The sequence below is a fragment of the Prinia subflava genome, chromosome Z, assembly GCF_021018805.1.
Source record: "Prinia subflava isolate CZ2003 ecotype Zambia chromosome Z, Cam_Psub_1.2, whole genome shotgun sequence".
In the NCBI taxonomy this organism is placed as follows: Eukaryota; Metazoa; Chordata; class Aves; order Passeriformes; family Cisticolidae; genus Prinia; species Prinia subflava.
The window spans coordinates 54,055,921-54,070,756 of NC_086283.1; the positions used below are offsets into that span (position 1 = coordinate 54,055,921).

Here is a 14,836-nt window from a genome sequence, read left to right on the forward strand (position 1 = left end):
GTGGTTCTCCTGCATGTTAATATCCAGATTTAAGTAATGGAATATCATGATGACTTTGAAAGACATACGTGGTATATACAGCTTGGTTAACCATCATAGAAAACCTGCTCTTTTGCCAGTGAGGAGAGCGTGCCAAGGGTGCAGGGCTCAGACAACCTTCACACATCTTTTGCACTGTGTTTTTTCCAGCTCTTTCTGTCCTGGTGGTCTTGCAGGAGTGGGGTTTGCTGTACCAAAGCTGGTGCAGTGGTTATTGCCGCAGTCTGGATCTGGTTCCTGCTGCAGATGGGCAAAAAGGGGGTGGTGGGACGGCAGGTCCTTCCCCCGGTCCGTGCTGACTCACAGTCTGTGGCACTGGGGCTTTCCGTGGCCGGCAGGCTGGTGTGGCATTCCGGTTTTTGCAGGGCACAGGGTGGTAAAGCTGCCGGGCAGCACTGCAGCTGCAGCAGGTTGGGGCTTGGTGGTCTGAGTCAGCACCTCCCAGCCAGCCTGGCAGTGGGAGCCTGGGAGGGCAGCCTGCCTCCAGCCTGGGATTTGGGCACCTGTGTGCAGGCAGTCTTCCATCCTGTACTGCTTTCCAGGTCTTGGTGCTTTCACCAGCATTTCCTGTCCCCTCACTGTGGCCTCCTGTGTCTGGATGCACTCAGCTATATTTTTCTTATGGTCTTTCATCTGCAGGGTAGAGCAATGCACTGCTCATTCTGGCCCACTTGTGCTCTAGACATTTAAGTGCGTGAGTAATGAGGCAAGTGAGCCACTGCATCAGGGTGAGCTCTACCTGAACCATGGCAGTGCAGGTCTGGACATAACTGCGGGGAAGGCAGTCCTTACCACCTGGAACTCTTCCCAGCATGCTGGGTTCCAGTTTGCAATGGGCTCTCTGGTTTAGGGGTAACCCGGGGGATGCTGTGAAATAATCAAGCTCTGGCACTTCCTTTCAGTGCTTTGAAATAACCAGTTCTCACAGAAGCCTGTAATGAAATGCAGCTGGGAATCTGGAAATACCTCCTCTAATCTACTCCCTGTTCTACTGTGCCCCCTAGCAGAAGAAAGTCCAGAGAGGCCGATAGCACAGAGTGTTGTGCCAGTTATAAACTCCCCAGAAATTCCCCACTGCTTCTTGTATGGCAGCCTTCCAGGCTACCAGTACCACGAGACTAATGCAAAGTGATCCTCTTTCCTGTTTGTTTTGAAGTTAGGGGTAGATTGGTTGGGTTTTGGGGTTGGTTCTTTTAAGTGAAGTGGTGGGGGGAATGTGTTTGTTTTGATTTTTTTTTTTTCATATTTGTCTGTATATTAACCTGCAGAAAATCTCACTTTAATTTATCTAGATTCCTCATATAGATAAAAAAAGAACACCAGCCTTTTCCCTCCCAGAACACCGACTTTTTCCCTCCCTCTGTAACTCTTGATACCTATAGTAGTGTCCTGTTGGCATCAGCTGCAGCTTGCTTGATGTACTATTTATTCTCAGGAACTTCAGACTCTTAGACAAGTAGAGAGAAAGTTATTGGTCAGCTGTTTGTTCAGTTATGTTGTTACCACCAAACCATTGTATGAAAATTATGTTACATAGTACAAAATAAATATTATACATTTAATATTTCTGTTACTCCCCATTAAATTGTCTTTCCACCAAAGCTAAGCACTTACCAGTAGACCTGCTTTTTTCCTGGCTTAGTGTTAGCTGAAGTCCTCTCAGGAAAGTTTTTATCCTCAAAATGTGCCAAAGCATAGTGGTATCTGTCACAGGTACATTATTATACCACCGCTTCCACGCAGCCAAAATTAAATAAGTGGATGCATTGGGAAAGATAGCTTGACATGACTACTATCTTATAGGTACTTTTTATTCTGTAAGTAGGTCCACGTGTTTCAGATATTTACTAGAGAATCAATACAAACACAGCTAGAAGTGGATTGCACACAGAATTACATTTTTACAGGACCTCTTTCCTACAATTAAACCTTTTCTATAACATTACCTATAAGAAAAAAATACTATATACTTATTTCATTTATGTCTAAAATGCAAAGATTTATAGCAGCTGTGACAACCTTAAATTATGTCTTCCAGAAGCACAACTGATTTGTATACCCAGTACTGTGGAAAGTTCTGCAAACTTAGTCAATAATCTCATCAGCTAGAGGTTCATACCCAAGCCTGAAATCAGGAGGAGGAAATCTCAGTTTACTCATCAGTTTATGTTGGTGGTTTCAAGATTGTCTTACTTATTTAAAGTTCAATCTTAAAAAAGGCTGAGAATTTTCAGCTTGCATTAAAAGAAGTCAGTGCTCAAGGCTGTGCAAGAGCAGGCCTGAGAAAAGAACAATTACAAGTGTTGAATGCCAAATCCCTCGCTGCAATAGCTGATCTGGGATTGAACCTGCTTGCAGCACACATTGGTTTGGCTACAACACGGGAAAGCAAAAGAGCTTGTCAAGACAAATGTGCAGCAATATGCCATGTGAGAGAGGCCAAAGTACGTGTTAAAACACATCTTTCTGGCTGGCAGGAGCGCAGCATAATTATTTGAGAGTGTTGTAAAAAGTCTCGCTAAACAGGTCTCTCTGATTTTACCCATTAAATATGCTGAGTCCCATGACTGAGCTGTTTGCTGCTTTGTAAAATGCAGGGTCTGTTGGTGAAATCTGATTTCTCCTCTCCTTCTTACCTCCAGACCTTGTCTTTTACATGTTCTGAAGCAAAAATACATAGCTAATTCTGTATTATTTGTAGTTACTGAATGCTCTGCTTCTGTGCAATCAGCTCCTCTGATTAGAGTTCTGTGTTCAGCTGCCACTCTGGGTGTTTCACAGGACATGTCAGCAGACAGGGCTACCTGGCTCTCTGAGGCATCCCTTGTGCCTGCACAGCAGCAGTTGCATACACCTGAAGAACGATCTTCAGCTTCAGAGCCAAGAGCAGGTTGCAGCTCCTCCTGTAGGCATGGGAGGTCCATGGTCAGCCACAGGTCTGTAGTTTCTTTACAGGGAGTGGTTTTCCCCCACACTCTGCTTGAATTTTCGCTCTTGCAAAGAATTGACTTGACTGGGATAAAAAGGTGTTTTTCTTTACTAAAGGTCCTTTGACATTAATATCTAATCCAGAGGAAGAATGAGAAGGAGAGAATTCAGGAGGGGGCATAATACAGGCCTACCTGTAAGGGAACCAGGCAGCTCCATATCCTGGTCTTGTGATTAATGTCTCTTGTATCATGCACAGAAACATCCTCTGAATGGGCTCTGCAGCTCAGGTCTCCCAGATTTTATTACTAAGGTTGGTCTTACATTTCTTTCTGTACTGTAGCTAGTCTTAGTATTGCACCAAGAGGCACTAAGTTGAACAGTTTTTCAGAATAGGATTGAGGATGGTGGATTCTGGCAGCCCTGACCCAGATTTAGCCTCTGGAATGGGGTGGCATTTCACATGTATTCAATGCTCAGTGCTTGCTTTTGTGCCTCTGTGAGGCGGGTGCTTTGCATTGCCAGGCTGAGGCACCGAGGACTTCCAGTGTGCTGTTTCAGCAGCCACAGGACATAATATAAAGCTATTGATCTTTTTTAAAGGGTCGAGTATTTAAAAATCATTGAAGCACTTCAGTTCTGCATGTCGTCTTTGCTGCATGTAGCCCACAGCCTTGTCTTTGCAAACTTACAGTCTTCACAGAATGATTTCATTTCCTATGTAAATTATTAAATAAAATAATTAATGATTTCTGCAGTTACAGTCATTGAGTAAACAACCCTGAACTGAAATGCACTTGGGAAAACTCTCTAGTTTCTGTAGGTGCCAGTTTTCTAGTTTTCACAAGGTTAGGTAACCACAAAGCACATAGATTAGGTGTATTACGGCCTTCAGCTCTGCTGGGGTGCAGGGCTGTGCATACATGCCACAGGAAAAAGAATATGGCCCATTCAGATGTTTTCAACCGAAACATGTGTTTATGGATTCTGATGAGTAATTCTTAATAGTCGACTAAGTTTGCTTATAGTTACATCATTGAAGCATGAACTGATACCACGAACATCATTTTTGCTTTACATCAAATGGAGAATTTGGCCTCAAAGCAATGTATTCGTTGCCTAAAGTGTTTGTAGTTATGTGTCCTGCTTAAATACCTCTGGCATTTGGAGGAAAGTTACTTCCCATTACCTAATTTCAGGTGTTTTCTAGCAAAGCCTAGCTTCTGTGTAGAATTGAAAGGTTTCCTTACTCCATGTTTTTGGAATGAGGAGACCGATTTCTGCTCAACTCACTAGCAGTTTCACACCTGGAGGGTTAGTTATGTGCACTACTACCATTCTTAGGGTCTGCAGAAATATGTAGCAAGCAGAGATGGAGTACTCCATCTGCTTTGTGAGAAGAAGCATAGTTCCATGCTGATGGACATTCCACCATCAGGAGTACCAGCAACGAGCACCCTTTCCTAATCAGCTTTTGTGCCCTAATGACAATGTGCAATCTTCAAGTTGCTCTGTGGAAATGAACGCATTTTACCACCATCAGTGCCTCATACTGCATGATAGAAATCTGTTCTCTTAACAGAACCAGCTTGCTGCAGCATTGAAAATGTCTGTCAGCAGGCCTGAAGTTAGTGTAACTAATATTAAAAGCTTATCTCTCTTTCACAAGGAAGCTGAATCAAATGGATAGTCAGGCACTACTGGAAAATCCATAGATCTCTGTGGGGTTCTTTGATGGCTGCTTGAATTCTCTCTATTGGACTTTCTGAGTTCAGAAACACAGATCTCACAGACCTCTGCAGAGAGAGAATAACAGAAATAGACTGCATTTAAAAATAAAGCAGTAATTTCCACTGTCTGTTGGTTACCCATTCGTGTGATCGTGACCTGTCACACAGGCACAAGTTCCTGTAAATAACCTACTTCTGTAGGCGGGTTACTGGCCACACGATCTGACTGGAAACCAAATGACTATCTACCTCCATCAGTGACCAAATAAGTGACCAATAGCCTCTTGGCCTTTCTGTAGGGTAGTTCACCCCTTTGTAATATAGGAATAATAATCATGATGATGATGATGATGATAATAATACTTGTCTCCTTTGTAAAAGGCCTTTTAGATCCAGTGATGAAAAACAGTATCCAAAGTTAGTGATAATTGTTTCGTATTGCCTGAAAGCAATTGTATTTCTTCATGATTCTGCTTTGGCGAATCAGAATATTTGTAGCTTTAGGTAATTACTTTCAAGCAGAAATCCCCTTATTTATGACACTGTTTTTCAAAACGTGTCTACATTTTGTTGACAGAACCCAGGATGTATTTGAGGCCATAGCTAGTTTAATCCAGTGTCTAGTCCAAGTTCACTTTTTATAAAAAATGGTGGCTTTGGGCATTGGCCATTTAGGAGAAGCAGAGAGCTCAGACATGCAAAAAAGGAGGAAGTATTGAATATACCTGCAGAATGTTTATAGAGACCACTCTCTTGTGTGCCATGTGATTTTGACTTTCCCCTTTCTGATAGGGTCCTGGTGTTGTACTTTGCTTTTCTCAGATCAGAGGTATCTGCAGCAAAGTGAAATTAGATGAATTCCTTGGGAATGCTCCTCTTGTCTGTGAAGGACCAGGTTAATGGTGCTGCTCAATCAGACCCAGCTAGACCTCCTCTGCGGCTGGGTCCATATGCCTCTCCTAATCCAGTGCTTAGTGCAATGCTTCCTAGATACATAAATGGACTGCTGGAGGAGATGACAAGGAAATAGGCCAAATCCCAAGGGTGTAAGTCTGTGAGGGTATTGGTTTCCTTCAAGGTGGTAACAGCAAAGGCAGGGCTTCTTTCCATGCAGCTGTATAGAGGGATGTGTGCATCTCTCCTTGGATAACAAGGAAGGCCTGGAGCAAGTTGGGGATGCAGGAAATAGTACAAGAAACCATGAAATAAGTCAGTTTGGAGCTTAAGGGAACCCCTCCTACAGGACTTCAAGGTGTCAGTTTGGCATGGCCCCAGTCCTGCCTTCATGCTGCCTCAGGCACCTGGCTGTGATGGGGAGGGCCACCAACAGAGGCAAGGGATTTGAAATGGCTTCTCAGTGGAAGAGGCATTTTAATCTTTGATGGATGTGTGAAAGGTATGAGGATACGGTGATGATTACCTTCTGTTCCATTAGTGAGTGACTAGGGAGGATATTAAATGGCAGATATTAAGCTTAAACATTTAAATGTCTGCAGGATTGGATAACTTCCAGGAATTGGCCAAAGAGCTTTCTGAACCATTAGTGTCGACACAATGAAAAATAAAAAATGGAACAGTGAAGACACTGAAAAGGGTTGGAAAAAAGCCAATCTTTTAAAAGAGTAAATGGAATGAGTGGGGCAGTAAATGCTCCTAAACCTGACATCCATCACAGGAGGGAATGGAGTGGCTGGTACAGGATGCAATCGACAAAGTGAAGGGTCCTAGCCTCCATCACAGGTTGATTATAAACCAATAGTAATTGGTACTATACAAAATGACTGCAGCCCCCTACTGAATGAATTAAGAACTAGGGAACCGTGGAGTGTAAAGGCAACCATAGGTGGGAAACTGTTGTCCATTTGCAGCTGAACCTAAAAGAATCTGCTGTACGCATGGTGCCCTTGAACACAGGGTTTCTCTGGAAGAAAACTCTGAAATTGTCACAAGTCGAGTGTGGGACTGACTTCACTGCTTGGTGCAACACTAAGCAGTGGTATGAACAGGTTAGCTAAATATGTTGAGCTAGGCTGTTTATCTGTCACTGAAATGTATATTTCAAAGTCACCAACTGGCGGAGCTTGAAATAAAGAATATAGGTCACCAGGGAGGCTGATCGTTATGGAGTGCTGTGGTTCCTAAAAGAGCAGGAGAGATCTATGAATATGCCTGAGTGAACGTAAGCTCCCTGTGCCATGCTCTGCTTGGGATACCAAATATGTTCCTCAGAGGTAGAAGGCAATGTACTTAAATTTACAAATCTGTCTGATCTCAGTCATAAAAGAGAAAAGTAGTGCAGCTGAGTTCTGCCTCCCACTGCTCCATATGCAAGTGTGTGTCATGCCTTTTTAGAAATAGATAGCTGCTACTATGTGTTAAATACTACTCTGTAGATGGCGTGAATCAGCCAAAACTGTTTTAAATTGGGTTAAGACAGTACTTTGTTTATTCCCATGATGCTATTCCTGCTGTAGATTCAAGACCTATGGCAAATTAAAAATCAAAGCTGAACAGCCCTTCCTGCTATGCCTTGGAGAGAGCACAACTGAGGCTACTAGTGGCTTGCTTTTTATTTGCCTTTTGTTATTGCATAAAAATATGCAATAGTGCTGCATTCAAGGGATAGTGCTGACTTCGGGTTCTAGGTGGTTTGGTTACCTGTCTTCCTCAAATCTTTCTTTATTTGAACTGGTCCAAACAGCTACAAAATGGTTAATTCAGACTCTTGCAAATTATTTAGTATATGTCCTTGGGCTGTCTGCAATTCTGGTTTAACAAAATTATCTGAATTCATTACAAGAAGATGAGTTCTAATGTTCTGTGAAGGCTGTACGTCTGAGAGACTGTGAACAGTGTGTCCTGTTAAGTAACACAAGGGACTTGACTTCCAGGCTCAGGTTGCCTAAAATAAATTCAACATCTCACACATTCCCATCTAATGCTCCCCGTGTCTCTGCCTCCAGACAAAGCCAGTGTGTGTGCATGCAGTGTCCATTGTGTGCAGTCCAGCAGCAGACCTCATGGTGGATGGGTGACCAAGGAGTTGGCTCTCACTCTTTGTTTGCCAGCAGTGGACTCTGCAGTACTTGCAGAGCCTGTGGGGCCCAGGTGTCCCAGGGACATAGGTTAGGGCACGGCCAGCCCTGGTCTTCTCCCCCAACATCTTTCTTGTGACCACCATTGACTGGGACTGTAGCAAGAGGAATGAATTCAGATTAACTCCTTCTTGCAGGTTAGCAATGCAATGGGCATTTTGAAGTCACAAATATTCTTGAAGAGCACCCAAGTAATTGTGAGAGTTTATTCCTTTTGCACTAGAAATGAGGTGTAAAAGCAGTACAGGTTTTGGTGTGGCAGCAAACTGGATCTGAAAAATCAATGCACATTTCTCGCAGCTTTCTGAAGGTTTCTTTGTGAAACAATGGTGAGACATTTTGAAGCATATTAGTGCATTAATGGTATTATTTTCTGGTCTTAAACCGTATGCCAGAGATCTTCCATAGGACCAGCATGCAGCCAGCAGGGCTGTGTGTGGACTTTGGGATATACTGTGCATTAAAATATATGACAGGATTCAGACCATATTCTGTCATGAAGAACATGCTGTCAGAGGGTGGCTTCAAATTTGCAAAAAGAGAGCCTAAAATATTTTGTTTCTGTTTTGCTGCTTGAGAGCCCTGAATGAGAAAGCAGAACCCTTTACGTTATTAATTTCAAGTGGGATTTCCACCCCCACTCCTTTGCCTCCCCTTCTTTTCTTTTGGTCAAGCCGCAAACTTCATTCTCAATTTCCTGAATGCTGATGCAAGGTCTGTGCTTTGCAAATGGTGCAATTACTGTGTGTCAGCCAGATGTGCAGGCAGGAATAGGGACGTGCAGCTGATGAGTTTGCCACGGAAATTAGCGGGAAGGGTATTAGAGTGTTTCTCTGGGGAGTGGAGAGGCTCCAGTGGGAGCGTAATGACCCCTGGAAGAGGCTGGTGCCTCTGTGCGTGCCAGGAGAACTGGTGCGAGCAGAGGCGGAAGGAAGAGTGGGCGACCCAAGGGAGTGAGTGTCTTGCAGGGGGGAGGGTGCACAAGTGTGAAACTCGTTTTTTCTGCCTTCACTTCAAGTGTTGCAGATGTTCCTTTCCTGGGATTAGATGCTGGGAAAAAGAGCAGTGTGTAAAACCTTCATCTTTATTAATTATTGCTGTTATTATTATCATCATAATCATCTAACTGTTGTGTAGAATTGCAAATATTTATTCAGCTCTTACTCTACTATAATTTTAACCAGACTTGTGGGTTTGCAAATTAGTGAAATCATAGGATCCGTCAGACATTTTACAAGCACAAATGCAATGATAACATCTAATTGCAGGGATCTGAGACTGTCTGACTGCAGATGGGAGGCTGTTAACCTCTTTCTGTCTGTTACGAATGTGTCAGAAAATTGTCAGGACAGTGTTAAGACACCAAATCTGTGTGATGTAGCAAACCCTTAGGTCCTGACTGAGCAAGAATTTAATCCACACTTAGGCCGATGCATTTGAAACAGCCCTGTTGCAACAGTGCTTTCAAGACACTTTAGTGTATAACCTAACCCAGGCACAGAAATGGTTGAAGGGGCACTATCCTGAAAAGTAACAACTGCCTTAATACACCTCATCACAATATATGGAAGGCTTCAGGTGCTGGAATGCTAACTGTAATTGATTCTAAATTGTGACAGTGGGATACTCTGTCCGTCAGACGAACATTGTTGGATGGCTGATTTGCTTCCATAACAGTTGTTTGTTCTTTCATTCCCAGTCATGGTCACTTTCATTCTTCCCATGCTTTGGCTGCTTTCAGCTTCCAATGGTAATACTTTCTGTAGGTGCTTGCCAGAGGAATCCTCAGCACAGGCTTTTCTCTCTGAAAGTCTGGGGCTTTATAGGCTTTATGGAGGAACCTGTTTCCTTATTTCCTGCTGGTTCTGCGAAGCATTGTTTAGGCTCGGGTATGCAAAATCTATCCTATTTTGACTACTTATTATGCAGAGGATAAATTAGTAAAAGAAAAAGCTATGCAATTAATTCCAAAAAGTGACGTCAGTGGATCATTTTTTGGTGTGCTTAGTGCAGCAGTTACCAACAAGCACATGTTCAGTCTGGTTTCGCCATGGGACGTGGGTGACCTGCCCCTCCGTGGCGGTAAGGGAAAACCCAGCGCTGGTCTGGAACTTTTTCCACAGCTCTGTAGAGTCCCTTAAGGAGCTGCGTTCAGCAGTCTGCCGAGCGTAACCCGCGGGTGACACCTTGTGAGCAAAGCTGGAGAAGGCTCCGCTGCGAAGTTCCTGACTCCCGCAGCACCGCAGGTGCACGAATGCACCTCCTTGTCTTTCTGCCCCTCGGCCACGGGTGTGGGAAGGGCAGCACCGGCGAAAATGAAGGCGTGTGCACGGCGACCCTGTGCCACGGGCACACGAACGGAAAGAAAACGCTGCTGGGACATCCAGTGGGACCCCGGGCAGGGAGAGCCTGTGGCGCCCCTCCGTCTGGTAGGGGTACCCACTGATGGAAAAACAAGAACGTGTCTTTCCTCAGCTTTTCTGATGAATTGCCTGGCGGTTTATGGTTAGAGCAGGTTTTTTTCAGGCTGGTCTTGCCCAGTCAGTGACGATACTCGTCACCCTTCCTTCACAAGGCTGAAAACTGCCAGATGGCAACAACAGTTATGTACTCTGTTTCACCAAATACCAAGGCCCACACACATGAAAAAAGCAGTTCCATTTAGAGATTATCTATCTATCTATCTATCTATCTATCTATCTATCTATCTATCTATCTATCTATCTATCTATCTATTAATAAATAAATAAATCTGTCAGTCTATATATTTTATTCACTTCCGGCTTTTCCCACAAATGGTGAGGGTCAAAAAGCTTTAATTCAAAATACGAAAAGCTTCTTTCTCTCCAGTAGCATGAATCCTTAAACAGGGAGATTTAAAATTACAGAAAACATGCAGGGTTTCAGCCAGTCTGCTAATCCTGTTTTGCACATGTGGAACTAGGCCAGGCACAGAGAGATTTTCTGTTTTGTCCAGGGTTACATTATCATTTTGAACAGAGTTAAATGTGCTGATGTCCAGGTTATTAAACAAGTCCTCCTCTTCTGAAAAACAGAGGTGACTAAATTCTTACACCATATTCCCCATTTCAAACCACAATATGAGGTTATTTGGCCACCACTCTCATTAACGCTTGCTAGCAAACACCAAGGTATGTGTGTGATTTCTGGACTTCTCTTCAGTAATTGTCTTACTGTTTTACAGTTGCTTCTGTGTTCTGAATGACAACTGCTCGTCGCACAGTGCTGTACAATGGAAAAGATATCTTGTCTGTAACAAATTCAGTCTTATTATTGTTACGTAAATGTCATTGCCTATGTCCCCAGACTTTCTTAATCACCTGGGAGTGGGCCACTTCTCCAAATGTGTGTATCTTAAACACTGACTACAAACAGGGTTAAATTGAATAACTGGTAAGTGAGCTTCACTGTTTCCTCCTATTGTATCCACACAAACTGGAGCTAAGGGAAATTATATTTTTTAAAAAATGATGTCATTGTTAGATTTTGAAATATACATTCAGAATCCCGAATGGGGGATTTGCCCGGAGAGGTGGGAGGCAGCTTGTGGGGTGCTGAGGGTTTGAAGACATACCCATTTAAACCACTAGAGGTCCGTTTCACACAAGTCCTTTTCAGAATACAGAGAGTATTCTGTACTAGCATCAAAATTTTAAACTCTTGCATGCTATAAAAAGTATTTAAACAGATATTTAAACTATTTTGCTTTAAGTGACTGGTATAAGAATGCCACCCATAAAGATAACATGCATTTTTTGTTTTTCTAGTGTTTCTTGCAGTAACAGGTAGATTTTTTTTTTCTTCTTTTAAACACTCATCTGTTCAGCAGATTACTGAAGAATACTAAACAAGAAGATACATTAGAGTATCTACTGGTAATTTTACTGATTTCTCACTCCTAAATACGGAAGATGAAGATACTCTGCAAGATAAGTCATAAAAACCCACTTTGGCATCCTTATCTTTTTCTCAGAGTGTTTGGAGGCACAAGCCAAAGGAGTTTGCTCATGGCCCCTCTTAACTGTATTAGACAAATTACAGTGACAGAGCACCATACTGGGAAATCAAACATAATGCCCTAGAAGGAAGAGTGAAGAACTGAAGAGCTATGAGGAAAGGAGTCACTGTTCAATAAGTTTGGCTGTGACTTTGGAGAAGCCTTTCCAGTCAAAGATGTTGTGCATGACTTTGCGTACACAACTACAGAAAGAGTTGGAAGGGTAGGGCTTCGTGGGTGCAAGTGGAAGGACAAAGATCCTCCAGCATATCCATGTGTGCCTCAGCTGCCACTAGCCATGTACCCCAAACTGAATTCTTGCCAGTGTCAGTGTCTAGAGCAATCTCAGACTTCCAATGCCACTTTTCTACAGCTCAGCCAAATCTGCTTCCTTGCTTCTGAAAGTCCAGAGTGCATGGTCTGCATCTTTAAAACTGGACTGAGCACCAAATTCTGGTGCAGCCCAGGACAAGGGGCAGAGCTGTTGCTTCTGTCCTTGTTTATTCAGCTGAGCAGAAAAACCTTTGCTCAGTGTTGTCCTACATCCCAGTTTCTATTCCCAGGGCTGTCAGAAGCTTTCTCTGGGCATATCTTTGGTTGAAGCTACATGCCACTGCCACAGGCTCGCTTGAGACCCTCTCTTCAGGCATTACAAGTAGGGAGCTCCACTCCTCACTAAACCCCAGTATGTGTTGCACTTGAGAGAGTTCTGCTCTGACACTCTGCTTCTACTGCGTATGGGAGGTAGCTGGGACTGGGAAAGCTGCATTCTGGTTCCATGTGGAGCATCTCTGCATCCTTCACTTAAGGCTTGTTGATGACAAACAACATAAGGTGTTGGGGGTTAGGCATAATTCACAGTTGACAGAGCTTATGCTGTTGCTGTGGATACTGAATAATTGTCAATAAGAGCATCTACCTTATGTCCAGAGTCATATACAAACTGACTGGAATCAGAGAAGTTTTAGATGTTCACACTTTCTGAAAACAGTGTCATACCCATGCCCCAGAGAGTAACTGATCACAGCACATGCCTCAAGAGTAGGCTACCTGCCACACCACTTTGTATGTACACCATCTGTGCCCCTGCTTGCCACACTTTACCCACACCAGATGAACTACCAAGGTCTAGGTGGAAACCTATGATTCAGCTTTGAACTAAAATCCCATACTCAGTAACTGTGGTGTTGGGCTATATGGGAAAATGACAGGGAATTAAATATTGCGACATGAGAAAGCAAAAAGCAACTGAGCAACAGTGACAGCTTAGCTGGGTGGCATACACATAATTTAATTCAATTAGTTAAAGCTATCTCAGTGAGTTTCAAGATAGACAATTAACTAGTAAAATGTGATAGTGAGGAATAACAGTCCTGCATTTACTTTGTACTCAGTAGCTCTCCACTGACCTTTAGTACCATACAGGGTTAAACTGCATCTGAATGTTATGTTATATTTCTGCACATTCATCAACTGTCACCACTTGCTTTTTGTAACCTTATCCATCAAAGAGTGCAACTTGGATTTCACTTTATGAGGTCATTCATGGCTCACTTCTCACTATGATATTTGGAGCATTTGATTAACAAGACCTCTAAGAGGAAGTCTGAACTTCTAGATACCATTACATAGCAGTTTAATTAATGTGTTTCTTCATATCTAAAGAAAATACCTCTGCTCATCTTTGCTGGTGAAAAGGAAAGAGAAAATGTATCCATTTTCTAATTTTAAGCTTTTTCTATTTGTACTGTCCCAAGGATTGTTGGATGCAAATGTTTTGATTTGATGTTGCTTGTGAGCAAGAAAAAATGGCAGTGAAGAGGTGTCTCAGCAAATAACTGAGGTCAGTAAAGATTTTTTATGTTCTTACCTTTAATTTGTTTTAAAGAGAAAGGTGAAGGGAAGGTAACTCCATCCTCATCAGATCTCATCTCTGACTTGTTTAGATATAAGCCAGCTTCATAGATTTTCTTTTTAAAGGCAAGAAAAAGCATATGGAAAAATTCTGAGTTACACATTTCAAGGTCTAGACTGACCATCTGAATTTTCATTCTCCAGTTGCCCATTCTGTTACACCAACAACAGAAGACATCAAAGGATTAACAAAAGATCAGAGTATTCACTCAGATAGGCACATCTCTGATGAGATATGAGAGTCTCTTGACATAGGGCAACACATCTCCAAGTTACAGAATCACAGAATCATGCAGAATCAATTAGGCTGGAAAAGACATCCAAGACCATCAAATCTAACCTTTGACTGATCCCCACCCTGTCAACTAAACCACAGCACTAAGTGCTACACCTAGCAATTTCTTGAACACCTCCATGGTGATTCCACCATCTCCCTGGGCAGCCAATTTCAATGTTTAACAATTCTTTCTACCCTGAGTTTAGCTCAGCTGGTTAAAGCATGGTATTAATAACAGTAAGATTGTGGGTTCAATCCCAGTATAGGCCATTCACTTAGGAGTTGGAACTGATGATCCTTGAGGGTCCCTTCCAACGCAGAATATTCTGTGAAGAAATTTCTCCTGATGTCCAACCTGAACTTTCCCCAATGCATCTTGGGCCATATCTTCTCATGGTTGCCTTGCAAAGAAACTGATCCCCACCTTGCTACCACCTCCTTTCAGGCAGTTGTAGAGAGCAATAACATCTCTCGTGAGCTTCCTTTTCTCCAGACTAAAGTCACCCTAAAGGTGGGCAGAGAAGAGATTGAGGTCAGCTCTGGGAAGGACTTGGGGGTGCTGGTGGGTAGAGGCTGGACATGGCCCAGCCATGGGCACTCCCAGCCCAGAAAGCCAAACGTGTCCTGGCTGCATCCAAAGCAGCGTAGGCAGCAGGGGAGGGAGGGGATTCTGCCCCTCTGCTCTGCTCTGCTGAGACCCCACCTGGAACCCATCCAGCTCTGGGGTCACAGCACAGGAAGGGCATGGAACTGCTGGAGTGAGTCCAGAGGAGGACTGCCAAGTTGATCAGAGGAGCTGACAGGAGCACCTCCTCTACAAAGACAGGATGAGGAA

The 14,836-nt window shown here is 43.2% G+C and overlaps 1 long non-coding RNA gene across 2 annotated transcripts in view; it reads left to right on the top strand.

The window, feature by feature from the left end:
• The window catches only part of LOC134564638 (uncharacterized), a 42,917-nt gene that overhangs the window by 19,661 nt on the left and 8,420 nt on the right, over positions 1 to 14,836 (top strand). For both annotated transcript variants that reach the window (XR_010083593.1, XR_010083594.1), the window contains exon 2: positions 13,568 to 13,653. This is a non-coding gene — a long non-coding RNA (uncharacterized LOC134564638). The remainder of the gene's footprint in view (positions 1 to 13,567; positions 13,654 to 14,836) is intronic.